This window comes from Schistocerca nitens, chromosome 5, assembly GCF_023898315.1.
Source record: "Schistocerca nitens isolate TAMUIC-IGC-003100 chromosome 5, iqSchNite1.1, whole genome shotgun sequence".
Taxonomy (NCBI): Eukaryota; Metazoa; Arthropoda; class Insecta; order Orthoptera; family Acrididae; genus Schistocerca; species Schistocerca nitens.
The window spans coordinates 169841075-169863846 of record NC_064618.1 but is presented as its reverse complement, the minus strand read 5'-3'; the positions used below and the strand labels follow the sequence as shown (position 1 = coordinate 169863846).

At 38.2% G+C, this 22772-nt stretch overlaps 1 long non-coding RNA gene across 1 annotated transcript; it reads left to right on the top strand.

Annotated features, from left to right (window-relative positions):
- Window positions 1-11262: 11262 nt before the first annotated feature.
- Window positions 11263-14022, top strand: LOC126260224 (uncharacterized). The gene is made up of 3 exons (XR_007546629.1): window positions 11263-11411; window positions 11723-11838; window positions 13629-14022. It is a non-coding gene; the product is annotated as an uncharacterized LOC126260224 (long non-coding RNA).
- The last annotated feature ends 8750 nt before the right edge of the window (window positions 14023-22772 follow it).

Sequence of the window (22772 nt, the reverse complement as noted above, 5' to 3'; positions counted from 1 at the left end):
TTACACCTTGCTACATGACAGGTTACTGTAATACAACCCCTAGCAATAGCTTTATGGGTCACTAAAGGATTTGGTCTATTGTGGCACCTAGAATGGCTGAAGAATGAAGGTACACACACAGATGTATAAAGCATACAATTTTTCTTATATATAGCCTAACCAATATTTTAGTCTGTGATGCACAGCAACCAAATTAGTCTATGTTCAGGAAAGATTAATATGTAAAAGATAAACATGATTTGCGTATTGTCTGTTGCTCTTAGTGTCTCCATTTAATAAAACTCATGGTTATTACTAGTTTTCTAAAACATATGCGGTGTGTTACTTGTAAAGTCAGTATCACATTTTACCATATAAATAACAAGAAACCGTGTATTGTTATACACAACATGAAGTAACACCATGTTCTGTCTGTAGAAAAGCGTTTAGTCAAAGCAGAATTTATCGCATACGCTTGAAATGTATCTCAAAACATTTTACTCAGTGTTTGACCTCATATTGTAGCAAGACACAAAATCCATGAATTCACAATGCTCATAACTCATTCCATCTTTATGATCAGCAGTAAGTCTGAGCCCATGCTGTGGTGTGACACAAAATCCAGGAGTATTTTAAATAATCTTACATTTATTGAAATCATTTCACAAGCTCATTACTTTCCTGTCCTATGAAAATTGTACACTAAAAGCTTATCTAATCATGATGTCGAAAATATTATAGACCATTCATAATTTATTTTGCTGCGTGATGCAGTTTCGTATCGAAATATTTACTGAATATCATTTGATTATAGATAAGTAAAGGGCAGTTCAAACTGGATGTCACATTACATCAATGTGCCTTTATTTATATACACATTACAAGAGGTGCTGTGGCAGTGTTCCTTTCAAAGACATACTTTGGGTGAAGAACATAGCTAAGGCCATATTGGGTTTAGTCAACCTCTTATTTGGTGTATTTTATATTATAACCACATTATCACTTACATCCTATAAATAAATGTGCTGTTCCAAACACTAGTATACTGAGGATCTCTGACAGGTACAATTTACTGATATTAAATGTCAGATACTGAGTTATTGGTATGTAATAGTTTCAAAAGACTAGACGTAGTTCACAGAAGTTATCACATCCAGTTGAACTTGCGTCTAGGGGACGCCAGGGAATTGGGTCTGCTGATTGGTTGAGGCTCATGACGTCATCAGGGAGACAACGTGTGTAGCAGTGCCGCCTGGTGACAAGACTTATAATGAGCTCTATTGACATTGCGATGTCGCTCACCTGTTGTTTAAAAATTACATATAGATTGCCCACAGCTGTCATTTTGCAACGTCAAATAAGACCAGATTATTCAATGGAGCTTAACCTATGGGAATAAATGTAAAAACCTGGTTCGAATGCGAATAATCGATAATGCGGTGACAGACTAACCCGGTTGCAGCTGTGGCAAATGCGGACCAAATATATGTGAAAGTTACATACATATTCCTTGCATTTTCTGCGGTTTATGTATGATATTGTACATAATATGTATCAAAATATTCTTTGAATTCTTATTCATTAACTATATTTTCCGATTTTACCTTGTTGTTTTAGGTTTTATTGAGAGAAGTGGGATAAATATGGTACCTTCAAATATAACTCAAACGTAAATATTAAGCAACGCCATATGTCCGTTTGTCGCCACAACAATTATCCCGCACTCAATCTTTACGAGTTCCGCAACTAGCGAAATTATCACCCTTCAACTAACCTAGGCATCAGACAACATTATAGAGAAGTCCATAGAATAGATTTCCAGGGTGGGTGTCCCAAAATTGTGCTCCTGGCAAAGTATGTGTTATGCTTCAATTTTGGTCGTTGTTATGTAAACAAGGAACTATATGTCAGTGTTATGCTCGAACTGCGTCTTCCTACACCTTGTCTAGTTTTTCAGTATCCGGGTTATGTTCATACAGCATTGTGATAAACAATGCTGAATGAGGAATTAGTTTAATTTTCTTTCTGACATGCATGCTTCCATGCATTGCTTAATTATACTAATTAATTTGAAATTGTGTGAAAATATTGTGTTATATTCATATATACTGCCTCATGTGCAACAAGTGGTCTGTTCTTGTATTAGAAAATAGCAAATAAATAAACTGATAATTACATAGCCAGTGTGTATATTGTTGTGATCATACAGTCTAATTTCAGCTACTTCCGTAATTAGAGAGACCCAACAGCTAGAAATATGGGACGGATCCTCATCTGCTTAAGGGCTTTCTTGCATTTACTCACTAAACAGTTCTCGGAAACTGCTGATTTTCATTTTTTCATGCTTGAGATGATGATCAACACAGCAATTAGCAGTAGTTTGTATAGTTAATAGATTAATAGGTCTAGACAATACTCACATCTCCAAATTGTGAGACCATTATAGATGTAGGTCACTGGTAATCACGGTTTATCATTTACACTGAAATGTGTAACAAAACATTTGAAATGAATCACAAATTTCAGAGTAATACCGTATGTTTTAATGTATTAGACATTCACTCATACTTCTTTTCCGTATTCTGTATTACAAACATGGGCCTAGTCTGCTAGCTACAATACAGAATGTTGTGATGTGTACCTTGTATGACATTTCTCTAAATTCTCTCAATAGTCTTCCATGTAAAGAGCATGTTTGTCCAAGGTTTTCTCATTTGAGTTCATGAAGCATCTCCATAATACTTGCATGTTGATTGAGCCTACCAGTAAGAAATCTAGAAGCCCACTTCTGAACTGCTTGGTTTCTTCCTTAAACTGACCTTGTGGGGATCCCAAAAATTCAAGTGGTACTCCAGAATGAATTGCATCAGTGTTCAATACAGGTGGGTTTCTCTCAACTTGTCATCTGAGCGACACACTCCCCTCATTCCCAGTCTTCCCAAATGTATTCATCTTCCCAGGGGAAGGAACTACGAATACAGAAAGTTAGAAATAGTTTTTTTACTCAACTGTTGTTTCCTCTAATAGTTCATACAAACCATTTTATAATTTTTAGAGAGCACCATCAGCTGTTCATATAACTGTACAGTTAACTCTCTCTTTAATATGAACATTACTGTTATCCAGTACATGCATCCTTGAGTCCAAACATTATGATTAATTATAGGAGGGGAGGCTAATGAGATACTCTTTTACTTTATATTTATTTTGGATAATTTACTTTAAATCATTCTTGATCACAATTTGAATATTTTTTGGTCATTGGTTTCGGCCACTTATGTGGTATCTTCAGACCCATTGGCAGTGGCTGTTTGTGGAGCAGAACTCCATATGGCAGTAAATCACTGTTTCAGAAGTAATTACATTTATTTAATAGCTGAGGTTTCCAGTTTTCTGTCTGATGCCTGCCAGCAACCTGTTAGACTACAGGGTGTTAAATAAAGGAACAGTCATGGAGATCAGCACCATCCATCACGGATAAAAGTCTGATTTTGCGCCAGAATGTAAATTTCTATTCTGAATCCCAGGCAGAGAAACAGACTATGCAAGTATTATGGCATTTAATTTCACAAACAATCCTAAATTCACACTTCTTATGAACAACAAATAAAATTAGGGGGTTAATATATTGACATGAGAGTGTAAAACTCAAGGACAATGAGGAGGCTTCTGTAAGATGTCAAACTATCACTTTTACACAATAATCTTACTCACGTGGATAAAAAGTTCTCTCATAAGATTCCACATTAAATCTGAATAGAATCCCATGCTTTTGACTACTGCTTCCATCACTATTGTCAGGGGCCAAGTCTGACTGTCATAAAATTAGTGAGGTTCACACTTATGCCCAGTGGACACAATGCAGTTGGCTAAATTACATCATGGAGAAAGCATATGCTAAAGCAACACCCTCTGCATCTATAGGTCACATTTTTGCAAGCTGTCCAGCATAGCTTGCAGTGCCATCACTTGTAATAGGTGGTGAACTATGTGAAGTTTTTCTCTGTAATTTTTCTTTCCGACGTGCGTGCTTCCATGCATTGCTTAATTATACTAATTAACTTGAAATTGTGTGAAACTATTGTGTTATATTCATATATACTACCTCATGTGCAACATGTGGTCTGTTCTTGTATTAGAAGATAGCAAATAAATAAACTGATAATTACATAGCCAGTGTGTATATTGTTGTGATCATACAGTCTAATTTCAGCTACTTCCGTAATTACAGAGACCCAACAGCTAGAAATATGGGACAGATCCTCATCTGCTTAAAGGCTTTCTTGCATTTACTCTCTAAACAGTTCTCGGAAACTGCTGATTTTCATTTTTTCATGCTTGAGATGATTATCAACACAGCAATTAGCAGTAGTTTGTAGAGGCTGTCCCACATAACTGGTACCATACTCTCAAGGAATATTATAAATCCCTGGTACACTGAGCCTGAGAGTATGTTTGTCAGGTCACAACCTTTCTTTAATTTTCCTTGGTGACAGAAAGACTCATCTGATTCCTTGCCTGTTTACACTCTAACTGACCCATTGCACCACACATTGGAAGCCATGCTGTGTCTTTGTCCTCATGACTTGGCTGATGATTTCTTCAACAGAATTGACCTAATTTCATATACAGAATGTTTGTTTGAAGGGAGGGGGGATTGTGAAAGAGCAGTGGGAAGATGAGGAGGTATGGTCAAGGGTATAAGTAAAATAAATAGTGACTAAATGGTGGTGGCAGGGGGGTGGTTTTGAGTCGTAATAAATACAAATCCAGAAGAGATTATGTCACAGCATTATGACAAGACTACGGACTACATGTCATAGGCACAATCCCAATTTATACAGTAGTGTTCTATCTGAATTAATAGCAAACTTACTTCCAACTGGGAATTTGCATAGATAGCCAATACATATATTACATGCCTAATACTGCAAAGAATTCAAACATCACAAAGACCATCATACTACACCTAATGACTGCCAATATCAATCATTATAAGATGATATCCAAATTTACCTATTAGTGTTGACATTGATAGCCATCAAAACATAGAGGGTATTTTCTGGAGTGTAGTTCCACAATCAAACAAAGATATTCCTCTCTTCTGCTCTTATTTTGTACACCTCCATGCCCCAACCCTCCTTCCACTGACCCTTTAATCCGTGTTCTGCTTACATCTTTCCTTGATCATGAATGCTCACTTTACCATGTGCAGTCCACTCCCCCTGTCCCAATGATCTGTCTCAATGTTGACCCTTTGCCTCAAGTGATGCAAATGTATTACCGACTGCCACTCATCCTATGGTCAGGGCAGACCCACCACATCAGATACACTAGAAGGTGCCTCAACAGCAGAGCCTATGGTGAAACCAATAATACCTGAGCTGTTCCAAGCAATGCACCAGTTTCTCCACCACCATTACACCTGAATGCAGCAGCCTGAAGACAGCTGACCATAGTTAAAAGCACCTTCAGCCAATCATGAACTGCAGCCAACTCCTATTGTGTCCAACGCACACCCTATCCATCCTACCATTTCTAACTTAAGAATTAAAATATGAAAACAAACAAAAAAATCTAAATATGTGACTTACTACTGTTTGACAGAGGCAGATGGCTTCTCCCCACTTGAATAACATTATATTGAATATATTGTGTGTTCTTATCTAAGTGCTGGAATAATTCAATAACCTGTTCATGCGCTTTAAAGAAATTTCACCTTCAACTTATTATGTGTATACGCAATACCTAATAGACTTACAGTAAGCCTCTATTCCCTATTTTAAGTTTATTAATACCAGAGATTGCTGGTTCTCATTTACATAAGCTGAGATTAATTTGGAAGCCTCTCACCACATCCCCCTTGTCCCTTCCCTTCCCTCCGTCTCTTGCCCATACCACCTGTATTAATACTGTACTTTTGTTCCAATGTGATCTTTGCACTCTCAATTGTGATTATTCCTAAAGGAATAAAAAATCATTTAGCATGATGTACTGTTTTTATGGTTTTTCAGCTGATTTTTGTTAATTATCTGTCAAAATATGACAAATGAACTCAGCACTTCTACAACCAAGTCAATTAGTGGTATGTTATAACAGCTAATTATGTGACGGCAGAATGCTGCGAGTTGAGAGCTCTGAAGTTATGATAGATAACACTTGGCATGATACTCGGAAGTAAAGTTTTTTTTCTCTGGTATGTTAACTTATTTGCCTATGAATCTAAGTACGCTTAATGTGCCATACATATTTTGTGATGTTTCTGGACAGATATTCTGATGATGGGCAATGTCTGAAATGCATTACTAATTAATCATCAAAAGTGGCTAAAACATACTGTTGTTTGCTTAACATTTTCTGGTGATTTACCCATAATTATTTAATCCTTACACACTATTTCTTTTTGCATTTATTTTAAAAATAAAAGTAACTTCCTATACAGATATAATGGTACATTGTACATGGAAATTCATATATTTTTTTTCCTCCATGGTCCTGCTAGTGTTTCAGCTTGTATTTATTTTATTTATTTTTCATTGAATTATTAGAATTTTTTCTGTTTTCAGTGTGTTCACTTAAATTATGAATAATTTAATAGTCCATAAAACATTAAACCATATAACCTGCTGAAATACTAAGAAGCACTTCCAGAATTTCTGTAGAATGGGTTAACACCATTATTCCGATCACTTTACAGAAAACTATCGAAACAATCATTTTAACTCTTTCACTTTACAATTTATTACTGTATTTGGTAGAACGAATTTGAAAAGCTGCTGGCAACCAAAACTTTTTTTATTGAAAATGTATGTACAATATTATGCAAGTGTTTATTTAGGCAAATAGTAATATTTAAATAAAGTGAAAGTTAGTTGTTTCTGTATGCTGCAAGATTTTGAAATATTTTCCAATTAGTTCCTTTATGCAATTTTCTAGTGCATCTTTACTTCAATGATACTTACTCTTTACTTTCACTTGCCTCTTTTTTTTCCATCACCTCAGTTAACTACCTTCATTTCTTTCTTTTACAAATGTCTGCCAAGTCATCTGGCGTAGACTATCTAACCGATAACCAGTGTGGTGGGTTAATACGGATGCCAGGGAATTTTGTTTGTGTTTAAATTGAATGCTTGTAAAATTGTAGTCTTTTAGGTGTGCATACTTTGCACTCTGAACTGCCAAACCAAGTGGTTGTGTTCAGAGCAGGTAAGTTTGGAGCCAGACTGACCCCACCATACTGCTTGTGGGACTTCTCTAGCGAGCTGTTTCCTGTTCCTATAGATTGAAACGATGTTATATTCTCGTAAAGAAATGAAAATAAGTGATCAACTCGATGAATGGCTGCAGTCTATCCTTGACTAAGTACAGCTACACACACTGATTAACCAGAACCTTTTGACCATCTACCTAATAGCCAGTATGTCTATCTTCGGCACGGATAACAGTGATGCGTATTTGCACGGAATCAATGAAGCCTTGATACGTCGCTGGAGGGAGTTGGCACCACATCTGTGCACACAAGTCCCCTAATTCTTGTAAATTGTGGGGAGTGAACTGTGATGCCACGTTCAAATACAATCACATGCCAGTCTGTGTGATGGGCAAAATCAAGTGTGTCTGTATGATCACCCTGTGTGAATGAGTTCTTAAATGCAAAATTTAGGACTACTGTCTTCATTTTGCCCTCTTCTACAGTAAGTAACCAGCTACAATGCTGGGTTGGGCCTTTATCCGGATTATATAGCAGCCATGACAGTAATTCAGAGTTAGGTGAAGAAGAAGAAGAACATGAAAACGAGGTAGAAAATGAAGAGGTCATATTTTCATCTAGCACTTACCAGGCATTGGTCCTGCATAGATCTCCAAAATTCTTGTTCTGAATGCAGCATCTGGTCATTCCATGTAATGGGTAATATTTTTGGAGAAATTCTTAGGGCAATGAATGATTTTTTCTTCTTTTTGTGAATCCATCAGAGGTGGGATATAGGACTGCAGCTGGCTTCAAATTCTTGTGCAAAACCTTGTGCCAAACAGCTGTTTTACTTTTTATAAATCCTTTACTATATGCAACTAGTTTTGGCATCCCATTAATCTTAAGGCTATACATAAACCACCAGATAAATATATCACATAGTTGGTCTGCATTATGCAGATGCCGCCAGGTTTTTTACTAGATTCCACGGACTTCTTCAGACTGACGTGGACACCTCAGTCATAAGACAACTAGTTATATTTCTGCAATTATATGCATGGTATCCATTCTTTCAGACAGCCGAAAGAACAGTCACCATGCATACAATTGTATCTATACATAGCCTAGCTTGGTATTGGGGAACTTTCTTCAGTTCAGATGCACTCGTACACTCAGAGCCATTTGCAGGAATATCTCATGGATACGGCGAGTGAGATGGACTGCTGTAGTGAGGGTACTACTGCAGTAGTAGTGACATATGGAATTTTGGGTCAGATGGGAGACTTGCTGAGGTAAAGATGGGCACTGTGAGGTCGTGATGGGCACTGTGTCTGGGTAGTGAAGTAGTCAGTGCAACTGCTTTGACAGCAGGAGTGACAGGTTCAAATCCCGATCCAGTAAAAATTTTCTTGTCACCACTGCTATAGGTCAACACAGCAAGAAAGCATTTAATAAAATTATCATAATACTTTTATGTCAGAGGCATCCACATGGAGCTGAAGGAGACATTCACAGAATCTAATAAAAACTGCTGGGACCTGCACAATGCAGACCAACTATGTAGACATGTTTATCTGGTGGTTTGCATACAGCCTTAAGATGGCTGCCATTGGGTCACCAAAACTACATGCATGTAATAATGGATTGATCGTAGAAAAACAGCTGTTTGATACAAGGTTTTTCACAAGAACAAATGAAAAAATTCTGAAAAACCAGACTATTTCTCCAACAGAAAATACTTGATTGGTGATGTGTCATGCAATTTAAGGCATCTTGAGATTATTATCCGATTCAGCTTTCTTGAGGTAAAAATGTATTTACAATGATGCCTACACAAGTTTATCTTGTTGTCCATCTTTACCATAACCTTTGCAAGCTTTATAATAAAATTTGTATGAAAAGTTTACTGTCCCTGTTTACTTATCCTATAACTACAGCTAATTGATGCATAACATAGTGCTATTGTGATGGGTTTACTCATATGTTAATTCAACCAACAGGTTTGGTGCTTAAGGTTTCAAGAAAATATAACATTTCCATATATTATGCACTAAATTATGGTGAGGAGTATGTGATTTTCAACATGCTTCACAAGTTTGATTTTAATTGATTTAACCAAAGAAAACTAGTTTGAATTTCTTGCACAGCCCACTTTTGTATACTATCCCTTCAATGTCACAAAGTTGCCAGCAGCCATGGCAGACAGCTCTGCTGTGGCTGGTGTTGGCCTCATAGCACTTACCACGTTAAGTAATTACCAGACATTAACTGAATTATTGGGCAAAAACATTCTATTAAAGGAAAATTCCTCAGACAGACAGAATTTTGGCTGCACTTTTTAAACAAGACTTCTAGATGCATATACTTCATGCTCAAGGTCCCGAAAAGCTGTTAACACATCGACTGCAGTATTGTCACTAAAAGCCACACGCCTGATGCCATATGCCTGGTGACAAAACATCCATCACCAAGCATGTCATAACCGACATGTTAAATATAGAAAATTAGACAAAGAAAGTCAGCAAAATAGATTCTCGGGAACTCTTTTAATATAAAAAATAACTGGAACTGAATAAACAATTTTCAGCTTGTCCAAGCTAATTTTGCTTTTTGACTTCATTCAGTTGTCAACTGGAAAACATTCGTACTGTAGGATTCTGGTGAATACTCATACTTTACCTGTGAAAAATAGCAAAACCATTTGAAATGACTAAGTACATAGTCCAATTAATGTTACAGTTTTGTAGATATTTCAGTTACATTTTGTTAACTATATGCAATAGGATAAACGAGTCAAAAGAAACACACAAACAGTGACATTTTCTTTATTTAGTACACTCGGATTTCCACATCACCCTGAGGTACCGAGTATGATGCGTTACTCATTTTTTTACATGGCGAGTTTCCCCAGTAGGCCTATAAACCATGATACCCAAACATGCACACACAACTGTAGGACAGATAAATTTAAATCTTAGAGTATGTGTGATCAAAGCCAACATGTACACTCAACACTTCACTGTCAGGTTGCACCAAAGAACTAGCAACATTTGACTTTTCAGCCAGGGTTGGTTTACCAAAGACACTTTTTGGACTGAAGTTCTGCTTGTTAGATGTTCGTTGAACTGGCATCTTCTCATTGCTGGCACAGTGTTGACCTCCTTTCTTGGAGCGAGAGTTAACAAGTGACAGCGATTTCTTCCCACAGCTTCAGAATTTGCTCACTATCTCCCAGTATGTCTAAATTGTTCCTTTTGCTAAGAGAAATCTGTTACACATGAAACTGGATTCCAATCTGGGTTCCATGCGTTGAGCGATACGAAAAAAAAAGAACAGTTTCTTCACAATTTATGGGCAGTAAAAATAAGGTCTGTTAATTACCCATTGTGGATTACAATGATTGTGACTTAAATGTCTTCTAAGACTAGGCCGTTAATACAAATAATCCTTTCATGCGAACTGAAAGAAACTTTGCAGTACAACATTGCACCACATTACTGAATGTACAAAGAACGAAATTCTACAGTTTTACCAGAAACGATCCTACTACTGAATAGTAAAAACTTATTATTTTGCGATGTTTCTTACCGTCCATTGACTGGAATGCAATCTTTTCATCCGCAGTTCGAACCATGTGGTATTTCCTCCACATGTGCTCTCAAACTAGCCAATGTATTGAAGGAATGACTGCAGTCGTTTTGTTGGCACTTAATCTTACCTTCTGTATTTGGTTCTACATCGTGCATTTTCCTGATGTGCGGGTATAAAGTTTTTCGAAGCTGAAATGCTTTATCGCACACAAAACACGTGTTGGAATCTGCCATTATAAACATAGGCCTAGAACACACAACAGTGAAGTACTATAACGAGTAGCCACACAATGTATCGACAGACGAATGGCCTCGTTTAAAGAACAGCGCGTTTCAGAAAGTAGCAACGATCTGGATTGGCTGGTGTGGGAGACCACGTCATGGCACGACGTGGCCAATCAGCAAAGCCAATTCTTTGGCGTCCCCTAGACGCAAGTTCCAGTTGAAGGCCTTGCGAGTATTATCTTTGAAGACGAAATTTTTGGCGGGCAGAAAGGTCTGTGATTGACTGTTTGTTATTGTTTTCGTCGAAGGGGTAGATGCCGCGTGGATCTTTTGAAGTAACTTAGTAAAATTCTTTGTGGTATTGTGATTTCTAAGAGACGAAAAGCGGAAGGCAAAATTGTTGGAGAGAAAACTGGAAACGTACGGTAATACAGGTATACATTCGCATTCTAGGAAGCAAATAAGCTGACCAGTTAAAATGATTGAGGTTACAATATCGTATTTTCCCATAGAATATAAATGTATAGGCTTTATTTAATATTGTGACGTATGTACTCAAGCTGCACATGTAGTGTTGTACTCATGAACGTTATAAACGGCAGATTTAGTTTCATAGCTGTGTTGTATGCAACTTAGTACTGTTGTAGTGGTTGTTGTTGGAAGGCTTCTTCAAATGTAACTCTTGATTAAACCTGTTGAGATGTTAATTAATGGAGTTGTTGGACTTTATTTTCAGTCACTGAAGTCTATAGCGACGAAAGTCGCTAAAATCAGGAAGAGAAATGCAGCAAAACTGGAGATAGGCCTACCGTGGGAAATTAGCATTTGCAAAATAAGATGCAGAAATAGCAGGTAAGGGTTCATATGAATGTCTCGCCTGACATTCAGAAAATTCGAATGTCAAATCAGTGTCTATTTCACTCTTCATTATTAATCATAAGGAACATTAGGGAGTAACTGGTGTACTATTTAGAATTTCAATGCTAGAATGGACGATTTTTAGATCTTAGCTGCGCTGCTTGGAAAGAAAACGGTGTAGGACAAATTGACTAAAAGTATTCTGTTCGTGGGCCAGTACAGTGAGAAAGATCTCAAAGTGCAAAGCAGACAGTACTGGCCTTTTTGCATTGTACCAGAAAGATGCAAATGTTCCAACGGTAAGTTTAATTATTGATAATTTAACCTTGTTTTCTTGTCAATTTGCAGTCATTGCCTCATCAATATTTCCTACCTGATGTTAACATAAGGTTATTCGCACAAGGTCAGGTGCTGATGCTACATCCATCTGCTTTGACCCGTAATGTCATGGCGGACCTTCATGTTTTTTAGTCTTTGTCTCTGTAGGTTGTGTGTTGTAGTGTTTGGTGGCTCTCTGTTGTGCTGTATGTTTGTTAGTGAGTAGTTTGAGATGAACTAAATGTTTCATGTGTTAGTAGGCCTACTGAAAGAATTAGTGCTGGCTTTCTGGTGAGTTACTTTGAATTTGCGTATTTTAGATGATGGATTCATTTTTATGTTTGGAAATATTAGTGCCGTGTGTTTCTTGAGGTTGCAGATGTAATATTTTTCTTCTGTGGTGAAGAAGATATAGATATTTATGAATAGCTCATTGCTTGTTGCAGTTGGTGGTGGTGAAAGTTTTCATGAATTTTCAGGATTTCCTTGTTAGTCTTCAGTAATTGTTGGATTGTTATTGGTAGGTATCATGGGTACTAATGTTGGCCTACCATCGTTGTTTAGGATACATTTATGATATTAGTCATATGAGCATGGTTTGGTTTGTTGTACTGAGAACTTTGGTTTAGATAAAGTGAAAGTGTTGTATCTAGGGCATTGTTTGAGCTATGTGGGTAAAGTGAAATTTGCAACACCATGTTTTAGAATGGTTGGTTCGTGGTATATAGGGCTTTGTTGGAGCTGTGTAGCTCAAGTAAAAATTGTGTTGAGTTTTAGAGTTCTGTATGGGTTACTGGTTCTGAGGTCTTCATTTGAGATATATAGGTCACATGAAATATACTACACCAATAGTTTTCATTTTTGTAATTTTTTTGTTAAATTTTGAGTGTTTTGTGTGTTTGATTTTTTTTTTTTTTTTTTTTTTTTTTTTTTTTTTTTTTTTTTTTTTTGGTGAATACTTGTTTAGCAGTGACGACATTATTGCCAATGAGTGGAAGAAATCTCTATTCTTTTGAAATTGTGATTGTTTATATATGTCATGCTCCATTAGTAAATGTATATATTGTGAAGGTGCTGTGAGAATGCTTAATGCCTTGAAGATGCACCCACAAAATTACAGTTGTTAAACACTAGCGTCAATCTCCAGCTTCTCAATTACAATTTGATGCAACATGTGATCAGATTAGCTGGATATGTGCTTCAGCATTTTACAACTTAATATTTGTTCAGATGTAGAAGATTTTACTCGTGGGTACTACTTCATTGGATGTTGATTTGTATCTCATAGGCGACAGAGTGGTGTACTCTACATACAAAATTCATGTTATTAATCAGTATATACTCAATACTTTTCTAATTTGACATGTAGTGATGATATTCTACTTATGTTTGATCTTTTCTATACTGCCAGGTTCTATCAAAAAGTATTTGATAATTCATTCAGTATACCTTTGATTTATTTTCAGAAACACATCACAAATCCAGTACCACACCAGAACTACAGGATTGTACAACCAAATGTTCTCTGCCACCACCCTATATTTTTTGGGGTGGTTAATTAGGATAGGCCATGGCATATACCGAATATCATTATTTTATATTTTACCATCTATTCCAGATTAATGTGTCTGTTTATATATTAATGTTATAGCACTGTCAATAGTAGTATCACAGACGCATTTTAAGAAAATGAAACAGTTTACATTCCACTGTGAAAACCCACTACAATATAATGTTTATTGAAGTGGATGACACTTGTATCTTTTGTGTTGGAGTTACTGTTGCAATGAATGTGATTTTTGTTTAGTATGACATGTTACAAACAACTGCAGTAAAATAAATTTGTTTATTGCAAAAGGAGTTGATGTCTTTTACATGCGTTGTATTGTCCTATTTTTAGATGTGTGTTGTTCACAATCCCTGCTCCCATCCCCACCCAGAGAAAGTAATTACAGAATCATTGTGTAATTTTACATCACACGTGTGTGTGTGTGTGTGTGTGTGTGTGTGTGTGTGTGTGTGTGTGTGTGTGTGTGTGTGTGTGTGTGTGTGTTTGCGCGCCTTGGAGGGGGGGAGGAGCGGGAGGGAGTCACCCACTTTACATTTATTCGCTTACTGTGAACTGTTAGACATCATCAGTATTAGGTACAAATGTAATGCCTATTATTGACATGAAAATTTCTGCTGGTCTGTGACTTGAACCTAAATTTCTCTCTTGTTGTGAGGAAATATTCCATGAAGTTCTGGGTTTGCAGTCAGATGTTACTGAACCAGTCTTTTGACTGCGTAACTTCCAGCAATGTGAATGGTATGAAGAAATACTGACTCTATCCTAGAAACCTCAGCAAAGATTCACTGTGTATATGTTTAGAATAAGGTATAATGAGCCAATTGTAACTCTCTCAGCCAATGATACACAGCTTCTTATTTGTCATGTGTTCAGTTCTTTTCCTTTGATTCTTTCCACACATCACCTCTCCTCTGCTTGTAACTTCAGATTGATCAGTCTGTGAGAGTACATAATGGGCTCTGAAAATGAACACGGAGTTCTTCTAGATATGTTGTTTGGTTTGTCATTTTGGATGTGACATGATCTTGAGTGGATATGACATGATCTTGAAGAAATAGAACAAGCAGAAGTAGCAACCGTTATGACCAGTGCTTGATTCGTAAAAAAGTAGTAGTGCCAGTACTGTGACCTACCATGAACTGTTTATTAATGTCTTAAAACATTATTTCAATGGTTTTGAATGAGAGGTATCAGTATGGTATACCATCAAAAATCGAGCACTGATTATAACAACAAAAGCAATTGTGTGGTTGAAAATAGTCACTGACTGTAACTGGATTGCTTTCTCATCTCTCAGCAATAAAAAAGGAAGATTGTTTGACAATATTATAAAAAGGATAGGTGCTACTCATTATATAGTAGAGATGCTGATTCACAGTTAGGCCCAACAAAAAGATTGTCTAACAAAGCATTCAGCCAAATAGGCATTCATCGCAATTAGACAACATATATTCAGTATCTCCGCTGTGTGTTGAGTAGCAACTACCCTTTTCACAGCATTGTCACTATTACTTTATGGAGTTTCCATTGTGTGAAGATTGGTGTTTAATGTACCATTGACCACAGTAGTAAGGGCAGACTATCAGGTTTCTACCAACAGACAGAGGTTATCTCATACTATGTGGTCTCCATCAAGATAGATACAATCTTCCTCAAGGCTTTTCGCATCAGATCTGTGGCTGAGTTGCAGCGAACTGAATGTTGCCTCAAACTGAATTAGTGATAAGTAAAGAAAATAAACAGAGAGGAAATTTGTTCAGTGAATAAACTTGAAACTGATATTAAATTGACAGATTCTTTGACCAAAAGTTGGCTTACACTACAAAAGTGTTTTCACAGTAGAAGTTTTCTTCTTAATTGAAATTCATGACTGTTTCTGTTCATCAGTATGTTTGAGAATTAATCCTAAACGAAATGTATATGTAAAAGAGATTTTAGTAAGTTTGATTTCATGGCTATTATTTATTTCAGTTTATCTCCTTTCCTGATTTTCTTCAGCTGCCATGTGTGGCACAGCTGTTTCTGCCAGAATGATGGATTTTCATTTCCTTACAATGCAAATAGAGGTTGAAAATACACTGCTTAAGTCAAACAAGGTAAAAACATGTGGAAATTCCGTGTAACTGCAAAAGAATGAAATACTGAGTAACTGGAGCTTCAGTAGTTATGCGAGGCTATTTGTCTGTATGGAGGCTGAGAAGCTGGAAGACTGCAGGAAGGCTTGCAGAGAATCAACAATTGATGGAGTGGTTTGCACTGTGAATAACTGTCAAGACAGATCTCCATGTTGATGCACCACTTTCTAGTGAGCAACAGTTTGTCATTGAAGAGATCATTCCAATTTCCATCAGCTGGAGTCTTGGTACAAGAACTGCTCTCCACACAACAATGACCTGTGCCTGTGCACATTTATGCAGAAGCAAAGTCAGTTATGTTGTATTTGTTTCTTCAGTGACAGTACGTCTATAGGTAATAAGTTTCCAGTAACATTACAGTGAGAGAGTTACAGAAGATGAAATGGGTTGTTGCTAAGACTGTGAATTCATTTGTTTCAGGTGCATAATACAATGATGTGAATTCTTTATCAGAGGCCATCAACTGATATGGACATAAACCTACAAGAATGAAGTCACTTCTTTTGTCTTGGATGAATACAGTTTAAAATAATGTAACATATCATACAGCTATGTTACTTACCTGATTTATGCTTCAGGAGCAAATGTTGTGAGAATTTCAGGTCTTCTGATGCAATAAATCCATCATTTTAGGAAGATCTGGGCAATAATTTACTTATTTCTGCAAACATGTTTGGGAAAAATAACTTCTTAATAGAGACTCTGCTTCTGTGTATTTAACAAGATAATATATAAAAAACAAAGATGCTTTAACTTATCAAACGAGAAAGCACTGGTATGTTGATAGGACACTATCAAAAACACACACACACACACAAATATTCAAGCTTTCGCAACCCCTGGTTGCTTCATCAGGAAAGAGGGAAGGAGAGGGAAAGACGAAAGGATGTGGGTTGTAAGGGAGAGGGTAAGGAGTCATTCGAATCCTGGGAGCGTAAAGACTTAGCTTAGGGGGAAAAAAGGACACACACACACACATTATATATATATATATGCGGGCAGAAATGTCGAGGCGTAAGTACAGAGCCAAAGATGTTGAATGACAGGTGAGGTACAAGGGGCAGCAACTTGAAATTAGCGGAGGTTGAGGCCTGGTGGGTAACGGGAAGAGAGAATATATTGAAGGGCAAGTTCCGATCTCCGGAGTTCTGATAGGTTGGTGTCAGTGGGAAGTATCCAGATAACCCGCACGGTGTAACACTGTGCCAAGATATGCTGGCCGTGCACCAAGGCATGTTTAGTCACAGGGTGATCCTCATTACCAACAAACACTGCCTGCCTGTGTCCATTCATGCGAATGGACAGTTTGTTGCTGGTCATTCACACATAGAAGGCTTCACAGTGTAGGCATGTCAGTTGGTAAATCATGTGGGTGCTTTCACATGTGGCTCTGCCTTTGTTAGTGTACACCTTCCGGGTTACAGGACTGGAGTAGGTGATGGTGGGAGGGTGCATGGGACAGATTTTACACCGGGGCTGGTTACAAGGGTAGGAGCCAGAGGGTAGGGAAGGTGGTTTGGGGATTTCATAGGGATGAACCAAGAGGTTATGAACGTTAGGTGGACGGCAGAAAGACACTCTTGTTGGAGATGGGAGGATTTCATGAAGGATGGATCTCATTTCAGGGCAGGATTTGAGGAAGTCGTATCCCAGCTGGAGAGCCACATTCAGAGTCTGATCCAGTCCCGGAAAGTATCCTGTCACAAGTGGGGCACTTTTGGGTTGCTTCTGTGAGAGGTTCTGGGTTTGAGGGGATGAGGAAGTGGCTCTAGCTATTTGCCTTCTGTACCAGGTTTGTTTTATATATAGTTTTCCCACATGGAATGTTTCCCTCTATTATATTCATAACAAGATAATATTAATGACAAAATTACTGTGATTGAAATGGAAATGTCTAGTTGGGGGCACTGACATGATTGTGTAACTTAGCCATAGCTAATGTAAATGATGTGGTTGCGGGATGGTTATGACAGTTACTTCATGGTGTATGGCTGGTGAGTGCCATGTCTAGACTTTTGTGAGGTTTTTTTTTTGTGTGTGTGTGGGGGTGGGGGGGGGGTCTCGTGTGAAAGGTTACACTGTCATCTCATATCTGTAACTGAGTAGGCTGATGACCAAACAAAAAGATAGCACCACTGTAGTTTATTGGTTGCAGTAAACCTGATGCAGCCACAGGGTTTCACTGTCTGCCTGATAGCTCTCCTTCTATGCAGTGCTATGATGGGAGACCTCAGCAACATCTTTTGACATGCATCTGGATGCTGGTGTTAGGCACTTTTCCAGATCCCTGAACCCCATTCACAAGAGTTTCACTAAGATTTTGATGGCAATGATACAATGAATGTTGAAACACACACTGCCTGAGAAAGCAGAGAAATGTAATTATGATTTTTGCAGAAAAATTGCTGAATATATCAACAGTGTTATGTGTTCAGTAGCTGCAGAAGACTGCTATCATCAAGACTGCTATGCTAAATTAGTGTCAAACCCCTCCTCTGTTTGAAACAGGGGCCACACTCTTGGTACCAAATTTGATGCCACTTTGCAAGAAGTATGCAATTTTCTAGATTCTTCAGAGAAACCGAGCGAGGTGGCGCAGTGGTTAGCACACTGGACTCGCATTCGGGAGGACGACGGTTCAATCCCGTCTCCGGCCATCCTGATTTAGGTTTTCCGTGATTTTCCTAAATCGCTACAGGCAAATGCCGGGATGGTTCCTTTAAAAGGGCACGGCCGATTTCCTTCCCTATCCTTTCCTCACCCGAGCTTGCGCTCCGTCTCTAATGACCTCGTTGTCGACGGGACGTTAAACACTAATCTCCTCCTCCTCTTCAGAGAAATTCCAATTTTCACTGTAGGATTTATTGCAGAAAGTCAGTGAATGACTCCCAGACTGAGATACAATTACTATGAAAAGGCTTAGAATACAATTTGACTGAACATTACAGTTATGGAGTCATTCCACAAATACTCAATGATCCATCTCCGAACCCCCAGTCTCGTTAAGGTTCATTGATGATATATCTTCATGATCTGAACTCAGGACGAAGGCAACTTATCCACATTCCTTCAGAACCTCAACACTCCTATCTGCTTCACCTGGTCCTCCTCTACACAGTGTGCCACCTTCCTGGAAGTTGACCTCCACCTCCCTGATGGCTCCATCCACAACCTCAGTCAGCATCAAACTCACTAACCACCAACAGTACCTGCATTTTGACAGCTGCCATCCCTTCCACACAAAAAAAATTCCCCCACATACAGCTTAGCCATCTGTGGACGACATATCTGCTCTGAGGAGAACTCTCTTGCCCTGTATGCTAAAGGGCTCACAAAGGCCTTCACAGACAGCAACATTTCTCAAATCTAGTCCACAGACAAATTTCCAACACCATATCCTCACACACCCGCAATCCTCCCACCATCCCCAAGAATCAGCTAAAAGGAGCGCCCCCTCATCACCCAATATCACTCTGGACTAGAACAAGTGAACAATATTGTCACCAGGGCTTTACCTCTCTTCCTGCCCTGAAAGAGGGACGTCCTACCCAAGATCCTTTGCACCCTTCCTAAAGTGGTGTTTCATTGCCCACCCAACCTACACATCATCCTAGTGTATCTCTGTGCCATTCCCACTTTCATCTGCTTATTACAGAGATCATATACATGTGACAGACCAAAGTACAAGATATGCCTAATCCACACACCCAGCACCTACTACTCTAGTCATGTCACTGGCTTATCCTACCCCATCAGAGGCTGGGCCGCCTGTGAAAGCAGCCATCATATACCAGCTCTCGTGCAATCACTGTACAGCTTTCTGTATTGTATGACTACCAACCAGCTGTCCACCAGGATGAATGGCCACCCCCAAAATTATGGCCAAAAGGAAAGTAGACTGTACTTGTGGCACAATGTGCAGCTGAACATAAAATGATTGATTATAATGGCTGGTTCACAACCCAGATTATATAGATCCTCCCCTCCACCACTAGCTCTTCTGAACCATACAGACCAGAATTATCCTTACAACATATTCTCTGTTTCTGAAATTATCCCGGCCTCAACCTACAGTAACCTGCTGTCCCCACAGCCTCAACCCAACAATTTCTGTCCCCTCCATCCTGTCACCCCTCCCAAGTTAAATTGCTTTCAGCATGTGCCCCTTCCCACTGGCTGCTACAATTGTGCCAGCTCATATACCTCCCTCCCACATTCCCAGCTGGCAAACTGGCCATCTCCATCCGACCTACTAGCTACCCATTACCAGCTCATCTCCCTGCCCTCCACCTCCTTTCCCTCTACCCACCCTGCTTGACACTATCACACCACAATCAGCCCACCTGCCACAAACTCAAAATAGCACTGACATTGGCAGCATGGGAAGAGAGAGAGAGAGAGAGAGAGTTAATTTTTGTTAGTCTAGCTCATCAAAGGATAAATCTTAAAGCTAGCAACTTTTCTTTCTTTTGTTTGTGCCTATCAACAACTTAATACTTCTGTTTTTCAGTGAGTGGTCTCCTGTAATCCTAACGTGTTTATCTTGGTTGAAACATGCATATGAACTTCTTTGAGCAGAATTTCACTAGAAATATTTTTTGTTTTAATAGATGTCTTCGAAAGCTGAACTGTTTTCATAAAAACAGAAAAATAAAGATCAATAAATTGAATTAAGGGGTGGTGGAGGTAGACGCTCACCCACTAGGGGAGGGAAATTTTCTGTTTATCGCTACTACATCCAGTATGACTATTTTCCTAAAGTTTCAAAAGCTTATTAATTATTTCCCCTATTTTTCTTAATTTGCCTGGGGTATAAGAAAGGCGGCAAGCTACAGCTTGTCCATTGATTATTCTTAACTGTTTTTTAAAAAAATAATGTTATCTCAAAGAAATAACACAGATAAATAACTATCAACTATATTCTCTGAGTAACACAAATTTAGAACCATGGGTATGGCATGTCATTAACAACATGGCTTAACACTGTATCTAACTTTTATTGATATTAGCAAACACAAATCGCTCCATTGCTATCCGAGCCCCCCCCCCCCCCCCCCCCACCCACCCACCCACCCACCCAAAATTCAAGGTAAGGACATGATCATCCTTTTCTTGCAAAAAGCAGGCAATTTCTCTTGTTCAATCTTACCATTTTAAGTTATTTCTTTAGATTGATGTTACAAATTTTACACACAAATAATACATATAGCTAAAGAAAAGACGAGAACAATGAATTTATATGTGGTACATGCATAGCTAAAGAAAATATTTTAAGAAAATGGCAAGTAAATAATGTTACGCCTTGGGGTTTTTTCCTCGAATTCCAGCCTTAGCTGGGACTTATCTTTTCCTTTCCAGTATGGTAGCCAAAATGGTCTGCCATGGTGTCTCACAGATGACTCAGTCTTTGGTGTCTTTTATCTTCTTCAAAGTTGCTAATATAATGATTCAGTTCTTCCCGCTGTGCCAGCTACCCTTTGTAGTGCATTACTTCATCAGTTATCACTGTTTCGTCAATCTTCGCTGTTCAAGTTGATCTCTATCCTCTCAGGTAGCGCCCGTCATTCATGTTGTGCATTTGGCCAACATCACCTTTTTGCCTTTCTTATCAGAGTGATAATTGTGGACATCCACCTCGGTTCTCAGTGTCTCTCGTGTTTTGAGAGGCTGTTGTGACATCCATTTGCGCACTGACCTGCATCAATTACAATTCTGCTTCTGCTCGCCAGTGGTGGGCAGATCAGTAGGTGGCAAGCCTCCTTCGGTAGGGGCCAGGCTGCTTCCAACTCAGCAGATTGTATGCTCCTCACAATGAAATTGTATAGGATTCCCAATGAAGTACGTCAACAAATGGGATGATTCTTGTTGTAAGTATGTCGTATCCATGTTCACCTGTAGTAACTTCATTAACGAACTAGAAATATGTAATTTAAAAGAGGTGTCTTATTTTAAATATGATTCGACAGAACTTTATAAAATCAACAAAAGACTGTTCCCACACCAAAACATGAGAAGTAACATCGTTGACAGAAGTTACCCCATCCACTTCAACTACTGAGTATTGTCTCAACACTGTCAGACTATGCCCAAATACTGATTCTGCATGCTTGAGGAATGTGCATAAAATACAGCAGAAAACATCATTAAGTGCTTTAAGAATGGCTACAGATTTTTGGCTTATTTAAGATACATGGGCAGGAAGAGTACATTACAGCAGTGCTCAAAAAATGACTGTATTCCAATCATGGGATGGTAAGTAAAATATATAAGATTTGTAAAATGAATAGCTTACGATGTGCGCATTTAAGGTAGTTTTATTTTTCCTATCAACAAGTGAAGAACAGTTCTCGGTACATTTCTTGAGTTTCATCCTCTGTGGCCATTATTCTGATGCAGTTTTAAAGTTTTATTTTGACGTGTGTATAAAGATTTTTCTTTGTATTAACGCATTTTCTGAAGAATTTGCTTCTATTCTACATTAAAGTCATAAACATGCTAATCAACAATGGTTAATGTAGTGTCTATTTTTGTTAGCTAATAACTGTACTCACTGTAATTTGTACAGTACTGATATCATATCTACACAATGTACCGTAATGTGATCATTACAATTACATTTTTACAGATTTGTTATTCAGTTGTGGCAAAGGAAATGAACCGAGAGTAAAGATGAGCAAAATGTGGAATTATAATTGTATTATACATTACAGTATTGATTGAGATTTTATTACACTGGCATTCATTGTATAATATTCCAGGTTCAACTTGGTTTGCAGGGACCAAGGGCATATGGTATATTGCATTAGTAACACCACTGACAAAGTACTTCCAAAGGATGTGAATTTTGCCTTGAGGGAGTATCCTGTACAGCTTGCTTTCTGTGTTGAAATACACATCTAATACTC